Here is an 11352-nt window from a genome sequence, read left to right as displayed (position 1 = left end):
CTTATAGACTCATGAATTCCAAAACTCATGAGTTTCCGCAATGTATGTTTTACAGTAAAAAAAAAAAAAAAAACTATACTGTAAATACGTTTAAAGCAAGTTAAATGGTACTGTAAATATTACAGTTTTTCTCGATTGCTTAAACACTATATCAGGCTTTTGAACTAAAATTTAAAAACCATAATGCCATTTATCAAAAAGCACACCCATTTTCCTAAACTATAAACACTATTCCCCTGTTTTGACACATGAATCAGACTTGTTGAACTGTCACTGCAAATCTCTAGACACAAATCCCTTCATTTCTCATTGCCTACACCATGTGGTCATTTAGAAAGCACCAGCATTCACTCAAGTCAGCACAGCTTGAGCTCAATTAGCACACAGTTACCCACGTGGAAACACTAAGAGTCAAAATTTATCACACACCAATCAGAACCTTCAATAGAGAGATAAAAGAGCCTGAGTCAGTTCATTCAGTTTTGGAACAATAGATCCAGAGAGACGTGATTGAAAAGGTCGAGGACACCAGAGAGGAGGAGGAGGATGAGCAAGAGCAGTAAGGAGTGGAGGAAGAGGAGGAGGAGGAGGACGAGGATGAGGGGCAAGGAGACAAGGAGTCTCAGATGAAATTTGTGCCACTAGCTGACCATGTCCTTGTCCATGGTATGACTATGAGGGAGGCTGGGCAATGAGTTCAGCCAAACTTAAGTTGCTTCACCATCGCCTCGATCATAAGAACCTTCAGGGAGGAAAACAGGCAGGTGTACCTCAGTGTCCTCTACTGTAACTTCTGAGTGCTTTACTCTGTTACAACACATGCATCAAATCGCCTTACATACAGATAGAGTTTCTGTCTGCTTAAATTTTGTAAAAAGGTTACAGTAATCAGTACTTGTATTTTTGTAGGACACAGAGACGATGGAATGGAAGAAGCCTGACTAGACATTCCAGGGGTGGATCAGGCATGAAAGAGGATTTTCCCCCCGCTGCCAGTACAGCCTGTGATGTTGACGAGATTCTCTGGCCTGTTCCAGACCAAAGATGTGATGCTGGGGCAAAATATTTTTGTTGTTGTTTGGTGTATTGTACTGTACATTACATTAAGATTACAAATGTATACACCTGTTCATCATGTGAAAAGTTCCTTGTGGGGGAGAACCACAAGCAACACAACTTATTACTGGTTTTTGTTTTTTGTAGTATTGTTTTAAATTTATTGCACCAGTGTGTAATCTATGTTGTAGTGTGTGTGTTTTTGAGGGCTTGTGTGTGATGTGTGAGGGCAAAGTTTGGTTTTTCAGCAAGAGTGAATGGTTTTGAGAGTAGAGCTTAATTTTGACCTGAAAATAGGATGTTTGGGGAATTGGGTGAGACGTTATGAATTTGTGTTTACTGTTTTGAGAATATGAGGCATAGTTTCAAGAAATGTGTTTAAGCAATCGAGAAAAACTGTAATATAGAATTTTTACTGTAAGTTCAATTTACAGTAAGTTACTGGAGAATGTTACTGTAATTTCTACAGGACATTTTTTTACAGTGTACCTTAGGGTACTGCCCCAGTGACAAGCACCGTACCTTTTTTTCTGACAGTGTACCAGAAGTGGATGATATTACAGTTTTTGCCCGTTGCTTGAACTCATTTTGCAAAACTTCGCTCATTGTGCCAAAACTTTACACACAAGTAAACATGACACAACACTGGGAAATATACCATTCACATCTGTGAATGTCAAATTGAAACTATACTATCAAAACCTAACATTCCTTTGTCAAAATGTAACACTGATGACAAAATGACACACACTTGCATCATATGCATACACTTTCAGATCAGGGGGAACACACTAGTCTACTTTATATAAAACACTGCAGTCTTTGATTTTCACAGTTTATTCAGAAGGCATATTTTCAGGAGGCACATTTTCAAACAACCAAAAAAGCAAATAGGCCTATTCAATATTGTACATTGCCAAAGGAAAAAAAAGCCAAAAAAAAAAAAAGTAACAAAAACACTGTAAACCCAGAAAATCATGGCTTTTGTGCATACGTGGGCTCATGGATCCCGCCGTCTGTTTGGGTCTGGCCACAGGATCTCATTGACATCGCAAGCAATGTCTTCTCCCGCAAGGCAACGGGGAAAATATCCCCTTGCATGTCGAAACCATCCATGGATTGCTGTCACTGAATGTCGCCGCAGGCCTGCTCCATTGCCTGCAGAAGAGGCATGCGGGCATGTGGTTGGCGGTCATATACACGCCATCTTCAAGCCGAAAGGAATTCCTCTATAGGGTTTAAAATGGTGAGTAAGGGGGCAAGTATACCACTTCAAATTGATTGTGGTTGGTGAACCAGGCCTGGACCTGAGCAGCCCGATGGAAACTGACATTATCCCATACCACCACAAACCTGGGCTGATCTGGTCTGTTCTGTACAACTATATTATAGAGAGCATCTAGAAATGTGAGTATATGTTGGTATTGTATGGGCCTAGTTTAGCATGATGATGCAGAACCCCTCAAAGGCTTAGGGCGGCACACATTGTGAGATTTCCCCCGCGCTGCCCCGGGACGTGCACAATTGCCCTTTGGCCAATTACATTACGACCCCGTCGCCTTGTTTTGCTCAGGTCGAATCCAGCTTCATCAATGAAAATGAATTCATGAGGCTGTGCAGCTCCATCCATGGCCAAGATTCTCTGAAACAAACAAACAAAAAAAACATATTACTGTACTACAGTGCTACACATACAGAACCCTCTCCCCATCACACAGGTACCTGTGTAGCTCTCCGAATGGATCCATGGGGTACTGATATGGTACATACATTCACCAATACTGTATTGTAAATGTAAAGGACAATTACACTTACCCGTACATATTCAGCTCGAAGTCCTTTGACCCTGACGCTGTTCCTCTCAAATGGGACCCTGTAGAGCTGTTTCATGGTGATGTTGTGTTTTCCCAATATGCGTCTGATGGTGGTGATGCTCACATGGTTTATGTTGTTGAACACTTGGCTGTCTGCAAGAATTTTCTGTCGTAGCTTGTGGAGACGGATGGCATTATCTGCCCTCACAAGGTCCACAACGGCAAGTTCCTGCTGTTGTATGAACAGGCGTTGGCGTCCTCCCCCAGAAGGTCTTCTAGTTATTCTAGAGAAATGCAACCACAAATTGTCATCGGTTTGCTTCTTTTTCTTACAGTACTTTACTGTATATACTGTATCATCCACTGTACTGAAACATCTCAATATAAGTAATCATGTTATGTTTCACAAAAACTACCACTTTGGCGGCAAAAGGAGCATTAGCACCCTGCAATACCCTGTACACGTGATGTGGTAATGTGATATACTGTAGTACAGTGCTGTAAATACCATCTCAGTAAAGTAGAAGGTAGAGAGGTGAAGACATACCTGTTTTCTAGTCGGAATTTTCTTATTACAGATGCCACTGTGAAGCGGCTTAGATGTGGGTGGACTCTCTGCCCAGCTTCCCTCATAGTCAGGCCATGGTTGATGACATGGTCCACCAAAGTTGCTCTTATATCATCTGAAATAGGGGTCCGTGCATGGCCTCTTCGACCCTGACCACCACCACCTCCTCCTCCTCCTCCTCCTCCTCCTCCTCCTCCTCCTCCTCCTCCTCTTGGTCTGCCTCTTGCTCTCTCTCCATCCATGCTTGCAAAGTTCTTGAAATGGCTAAACTGAGGGCTTTTTGTAGCTGGCTGATTGGTGTTCAGTTTTGCAAGTGCCTTCAGGTGTGTATTTGAGTGGTTGCAATTACCTGATGTGTTTTGTATTTTGGATACATGTGTTTTCCAAATGGCACCCTGAGATTTCATTTTTGAACAAAGTGTCTTATGTATGAAATAGTGTGTAGTGTGCAGGACCAAGTGTGTTGCATAAAGGAGTAAGTGTGTTGCAGAATTGCAACTAGAGTGCAAAGCAGCGCTTTTGTTTAAGGTATGGGTACATGTGTTTGAGGTATGGTAACAAAAGCTTCAAGTTGTGTTACTTTAGTCTAAGCATGGGTCTATAGTGTTCAAGCAATGGGCAAAAACTCTAATGGTTCTCAGACATGCTTTCTTCCATTGATATACAGCCATTCAATCAGAGGTTTCTGTGTCACGTCTGCACAAGGCAATATGTGTAATGATGGAAAATATATTTCACCATAAAGAGACATGTTTAACATAGACTATTTTATTAATGACAAATAAAATATAATTTTACAATCATTGCTGAAAGCAGCTGCTCAAATGGTTAAAACACCAAATTATCATTCCTGATATATTGTGATAAACGCTTAAATCATCAAGCTTTGCCTGTTCTCATAATAAGCCAAGAAAATACATGATTTAATGAGAATTATCTAAGAGAGTAAAACTTTCCTCATTTTCTAGACTTTGTGCACGTCTGCAGACCCTGAATTAATAATAAAGACACTAGCATTAACTGATCAACAAGCAGACAGAAACTGTACAATAACATGCTGAACTGAGCAAAATAAATCAGAGCATCACTTGGGTTTGTTTGTTAACATGTAAAAGACATTTTTTTATGGACACTGAAAGTATTTATAATGCCACTGAAAGAAACCATTAGGAGTCAATTATATTAGATTCATTTTCCTCTGTTTGTGTGTTTTTTGTATAATTATTCAACTGATTTGTGATGGTTCTGGTTCACAGAGGCATAAAGTTCACTGCAGTTTTCTGGAGCTCCAACTTTTGCTCCTCTGATGGAGGAATACGTCACTTTATCATCACAGTGAACCTGAATGAACATCACAGTTATTGTTTCAACACAGTTATTACAGCATGATGTTTGAGCTCAATTCAACACAGAACTTTTGAAGAACTGCATAGAAGAATAAAAGCGATATACTGTAGGTCATGCTGAGAGAAGCTGGACAACATCATGGAAGTGTTTGCTCACCTTCTTCTTTTTGCCTTGGTTTTTACTGCACACAGTGACCTCAGTGTAAGTCACATGATCATCTCTCTGCTCCTAAATATCAAGGGAAATATGACAAACCAAGCTATTAAAGGCTGATCCGTCACTACTATCTTACACAGATGCTGCAAATGTTTCAGGAAAAGTATGTGTGAAATGTACCACAGTAACTGTCAAATATACACAGATTATTGAAGATTAATCATAGTGTTCACTGGGAGTAGGATGAATGGAAATGTTGATTGTGTCAGCGGTTCCACCATATTTATCATAATCTGTTATTTTAGACCAGAAACAGTACAAATACACTAACTTGTCATAATCTAATCTGACTAATAAGAGTGTCATATTTCCTGGTCAGCTTATAAACACTAATAACTCATGGATCAACCTGCAATACTCACCACAGAGTCATCAGTCCTTCTTCTGTTATCTGAAACATGATGTAACGGGAATATTTATGATCAAACAATCTCTAATGCAGATGATAATCAGTTTTTATAGAGTCTAGAAGAATTCTAGTGCTGTAAAATAGAAACATTATTTTATTAACTCACTGATTTCTCTTCACTTAGAGGAAATCTGTCTAAATTACACATTTATTTATTCAGGTGTTTTGGATTTTTTGTCTGTTGTTACAAAATATGAGAAACTCTGAAAACTCACCTGCTCTTTTTTTAAGAATCACCCAGAGAATTAGAGCAAGAAGGAGAACAGCGAATGAAGCGCCAACAATCCCAATCACTGAGAGAGAGACTATAGAGACAGGCTTCAGCATTACTGCAAATATATAAAAGCAACAACTACAAATAAAATGATAAATGACACATTTAATAGCATAATTATCCATATTTATCATGAAGTAAATTGATGCTTGTGATGAGGATTTTATAGAAAGTTCAGTAAGTTTATTACAGCAGTGATGGTCCTCTGAGATACTGGTGTCACTTCATAATTCAGCAGCTTTAAAGTGTTTATTATCTTAAAGCTTCCACAAAAAAATAGTGTACAAAAATAGTGTACTAAAAAAACACAACGTACAAAACGTTTTGGCCGAACAACAACACTGCAACAATATCAGAGTAATATTAATATGTCCTCTGAGGTCAGTTTCAAGACAGGTCATATGTCGATTTATTGTACATAATTTTTGTAGATGACATTTGTGATGATAAACCAGTCTGTGAGAGCCAGTGCAAACCACTGAAGAGAGAGACTGATGATGTGTGACAGTGATCATGTGATCATGAACCTTGTGTAGGAGCTGCTGCTGTAGTTTGGCTCGATTTCTTCTTAACCTTCATTGATTTCACCCATAAACCTTCAGTTTGTCCGGAATTAATCACATTATTAATCCTTATAATTCCTAAAACTGACCTCTGACATGGGTCATACTAGGTTCAAATAGACTATTCTGATTTATGCAATATTTCATGTATGACCCATGTAGGAGGTCAATTTTACGAATTTTAAGCATTTTTATGCATTTTATGGCTTTGATCACTACCATTTCACAATGTCAGTATGTATGAAGACAGCAGAAAAAGTAGAGCCAATCTGTGAAAGATTTCACATCAGAATGGTGAAGTTCTGGAGTCAGGGAAGGGTTATCAGACCAAAACCGGACTGTGAAAAAATTCACAAACTATAGTCTATAACCTCATCCCCTCCTCGGGTCATTTTGACCCGAAATGAATATTTAATTTTTTTTTTTTTTAATTTGTCGCACTAGAACTTGAAATACACACACACACAAAAGACTGGATTCGAGGACCCCAGAGCTCAGCCCAGAGAGCACTGAACTCACCATGAAGACTCTAACATTTATGTGTGTCTGGGCCACACAGAGATCCTCACCAGCCCCTCTTTGGGCCCCTGAACTGCCGGCGCCACCCTGGCCCTCTGAACTACCTGTACCATCATGGCCCCCTGAACTGCCACCAATCTGCCACGGGCTGGTCTGGTTCTTTCTGTTCCGCCGCTGGCCCCAGCGCCAGTGATACCTACATTCTCAATAAAGTGCAGTTTTCTCTGGGCCATACTGGGTCTTTGCTGACAGTGAACGACGCTCTGCTTCCTCACTCTCGGCCACACCCTCATTCACCACGGATGGGGAGTTCACGTTTCAAGGACCCTCACACCTCCATGCCCAGTCCCTCAGGGGACCCACGGAGCCAGGTAAGTGCACCAAACTCACCGGTTCTACTCCGGGACACTGGGCTCCCCTCACTGCCCTCCTGCGGGTACGTCTGTTGTCCCTTTGGTGCAACTTGTACAGAGTCTGGGAGCCTGGTTAACGCTTCCCAGTATGTCCCGCTGGCTCATTCGGACAATCAGATTCAGCTATACCAGGGGTAGGCAACCCTGAAAAAAACCTTCAGCTGCCTATAGCCTTAGTAATCCTGAAGAGTTTGATTAGCTTGTTCAGGTGTGTTTGATTAAGGTTGGAGCTAAAATCTGCAGGACAGTGGCTCTCTAGGACCGAACTTGCCTACCCCTGAGCTATACGATTTAGTTCACCAGGCGTCCCCCCAGGTTCAGTGCTGTCCTGTCCTGCATCATGAGATTGCAGTCCTCCTGACGAAGGACGCAATAGAGCCTGTCCCTCCGGCTGAGATGAAGTAGGGTTTGACAGCCCGTACCTCAAAGTACCTAAAAAGAACGTTTAATCTTGGGTCTGTGTGTCTTCAATCAGGCCCTTTACAGGATGAATGTGACTCTAACCTGAATACTTGACAGTGTATGTGACTGAGGTCTTGACTTGATTTCTGTGAGTAAGCCGACATCTCCACTCTCTGTTGTCATCTTCCTTCAGGAGTGTTGTAGTCAGATTGATGATACAGAGTCCTGAAGCTGATATCTGATATCTGGAGTCTGTCGTCAGATCAACACCAGCCTGATTCACCCACAACAGCTGAATTCCCTCAGAACGGTCCCAAAGATCACAGAGGAATCCGTCATATGTATACAACTGACAGGAGAGAGTCACAGAGCGACCTGGACTGATCTCAGTCTGTGAGGATGATGATGAAACTGAACACAAGACACAAATCACATTACAGACTTTAATCTTTTAAAGAGTTTAAAGAGAGGAGTGGGACCTTTTTAAATTAACCACATAATCATAAAATTACCATGAAGAACATGCAGATAAACATGTGTATCAGTTCCTTGTTGTTTGTCATTCACATATTGTCGGCAGGTGTATAATCCAGGATCTTCTTTTGTGACGTTCTTGATGTTCAGAGAGCAGTCAGACCCCAGACTCAGTCTCTCATGTCTCTCTGAGTCTTTCCTCTTTTTTCCCTCCAGTAATCAGTTCAACTGTCACTGAATGTCTGAAACTGTTATAGATCCATGTAGCTGAGTTGCAGTCAGAAAGAGCATTATTACAGGGCAGATGGACATCTTCACCAGAACTGATGAACACATGAGTCTTATTCACTCCACTGGTACCTGAAACACAAGTACATCTGAGTGATCATTATGTTATATATTAATAAATGAAAATATAAAACATATCAGCATAAAAAGCAGAAGATTCAAATCATACAGTCTTTTCTTCACCTACAGCAAACACACTCTCCAGAATAAACTGTTTTTTCTTCATCAGAGAGCTGTTCAGATCACTCACACACTCTTAATATGAAGATAATGTTGATCATCAGATGTTTGAGTGTGACTCTATGTCCAGTATCAGGAATAATACACTGTATGTATCAATACACAACTCTGAGATCACAACTTGAATAAACTGATCATGTTCAAATGAACTCTTTCCCAGACTAACTCCACTAAATGTCTTTAGAGAAAGTACAGATTTCTTTACCTGTGAGAAGTGAGCAGAGAATGATCAGTCCCAGCAGACACAGATCACACTTATCAGACATTTTCTGTTTCTGTCAGTCTTCCTCTTCATTATACGCTCACAACTCTTTCTCTAAACATCATCAGCTCCTCCTGTGTTTGTTAACTTCCTCTGATCTGAGCGAATGAGTGTTTCAATCCGGCTACAGTTGATATACAGTATAGTGACGCTGTGCCAGTGCATGATGGAGAAGTGTTGCTTCACAGCTCTCTTATTAATATCCACACTAATTATTTGGTGTTGATTTACAGTACACTTTTACTGTAATAGGAACTGTCCCTCAAGAGCAACTTATGGTGACGTGGTCAATAATAAGAGCTCAGGCAGTTTTAACCTACAATCATTCTGTAAACACCTCAACAGATTAAATCTTCCTTCTAGAGAGCGAGTGCTGACTGTTACCAGTGTTGTGTTGAATGATTCACTGTCTAACCACCATAACCACTAACCTAAGAGGAACAGATTTGACACGACACTGGTTGAGAAACATGTTCTTCAGCATGAGAACTGCTACTGTAAACCACACTGTCACCCGCATTTGGTCTGAACACTTATAGGCTATACATTTGCACACAAGAGCATTACTTATAGACTCAATTATTTCTTTTAGCAGTTATTATTATTAGTTTTTTTTACTGAAAAACAGTTTAAACAGTTTTTAAAGTATTTCAAAGTAAAGTGTGTGTGTGTGTGTGTGTGTGTGTGTGTGTGTGTGTGTGTGTGTGCGTTTGAGTGGTCAAACCAGCTAACAAGTTCCAAATCACTAGTTGAGCTGGTCTAGGTGGATTTTCCAGCATAGTCATTGTCAAAGACATTCATGTTTAAATAAAAACAAAAAGAGTGCAGACAGACACAAAAACGCTTTCAGTTTGAATGGCCCCATATTCACATGACACAACACTGGTTGAAGTTTCTGAAAGTTAACTCTCAGAAAGTAGCCTTTCGATTCATCTCGATTGATTGTAGGTAATGGCGTCTGGGAAGAAACGCCATTCAGTTCACTTCGTTTTGTGAAGTCATGGCCTCGATGTTGAGGGATCAACATCCTGTACACTGTCACAGAGACGAACTCCGTGATTCCCTCCTCTGGTCATCGGAAGGAGCCCTCATCAGAATACTAACACACTCACACATACACCACACTACATTTCCCATAAGCCTCTACCTCAGACTGATTACCCCGCCAGCTGTGACTCATTATCAGGACTATAAAAGACTCTCAGTTCCATTCCTGCTCCGCGAAGTCTTGTATTGCCACGGTGTACATTTCTGAGCGTTTATATCCTGTCTGATTGCCTGTTGCTGAACCTGTTGTCTCCCATTAACGAACCCTCGCCGCCTGTCTCGACCCTTGCCTTGTTTACCGCTTGTGAGTGATATCTGCCTGTACTGACCATTGCCTGTAATCTGACCACTGATCCTGCCTGTCTCTGCTGTTCCTGTCTGCCCTTGTTTGACCCTGCCTGTCTGACTTCGATTCTGTACAATAAAGCATGCAAATGGATCCCAGCTCTAGTGACGAATCATTACAGAAGACTTCGCCAACACAAGATCCAGCTGCTTTTCTGTGTGCCACAATGTCTGCCCAAGCTAGCCAACTAGCAGCTCATCAGCACCAACTCAACCGCCTTACCTCTATTACCGAGGACCTGGTGAAAGCGCTGCAAGGGCTCCAAATGCCCACTCCTTCTGTACCTCCTGCGGCGGCCGCCATTACCCACGTGGCAGAGACGCCATCTCAAGCCAACCCGCATCTCTCACTGCCCGATAATTACGACGGTGATCCCTCCAAGTGTAAAGGCTTCATCCTACAATGCTCCCTGTATCTCAGTCAGCAACTGGTGATGTATTCCAATGATACCGGTAAGATCGCTTTCGTTTGTTCATTACTCACCGGGAGAGCTCTTGAATGGATAACTGCTGTTTGGAGAGATGATAGGACTGCTTTTCCGTCTTACGATTACTTCATGCGGAGATTCAAGGAGGTGTTCGATCATCCCAGCAATGGCAAAGGAGCTGGGGATCCTTTGTTGGAATTGAATCAGGGTCGCAAAACAGCTGCTGAGTATGCATTGGCTTTTCGTATGTTGGCTGCACAGAAGAACTGGGTGAGTGATTCTCTAAAAGTATGCTTCCGCAGAGGGTTAACACAGGAATTGCAATCGGAGCTCGCTTGCCGTGACGAAGGCAGAAGTTTAGACCAATTCATTGAACTTGCCATTCAGATTGATAACCTCATGAGAGCTCGTAAATCCAGTCAGCGACGCTCCACCCACTCCACACCTTCTGTGGACACAGAACCACCTGAAGTCATGCAGATTAATTCCTACCATCTGTCTGAGGAGGAGAGAAGTCGCCGTTTAACCCATCGTCTGTGTTTGTACTATGGTAACCCCGGTCACATGAGAAATAACTGCCCGGTCCGTTCACACCCTGAAAAACCACGTTCGGTGAGTGATTCCAACCATTACTACACCTCTGAAATGTGTGTGTCTGTGCCCATTACGCTCCAAATTCATGATCTG

General features: G+C 41.6%; 1 pseudogene; it reads right to left on the bottom strand.

Annotated features, from left to right (window-relative positions):
- Window positions 1–4236: 4236 nt before the first annotated feature.
- Window positions 4237–8998, bottom strand: LOC125261934 (annotated as a pseudogene).
- Window positions 8999–11352: the final 2354 nt, after the last annotated feature.

Source organism: Megalobrama amblycephala, unplaced genomic scaffold (assembly GCF_018812025.1).
Source record: "Megalobrama amblycephala isolate DHTTF-2021 unplaced genomic scaffold, ASM1881202v1 scaffold531, whole genome shotgun sequence".
Lineage (NCBI taxonomy): Eukaryota > Metazoa > Chordata > Actinopteri > Cypriniformes > Xenocyprididae > Megalobrama > Megalobrama amblycephala.
The sequence above is the reverse complement of the archived record's forward strand: the minus strand, read 5'-3'. Positions and strand labels throughout refer to the sequence as shown.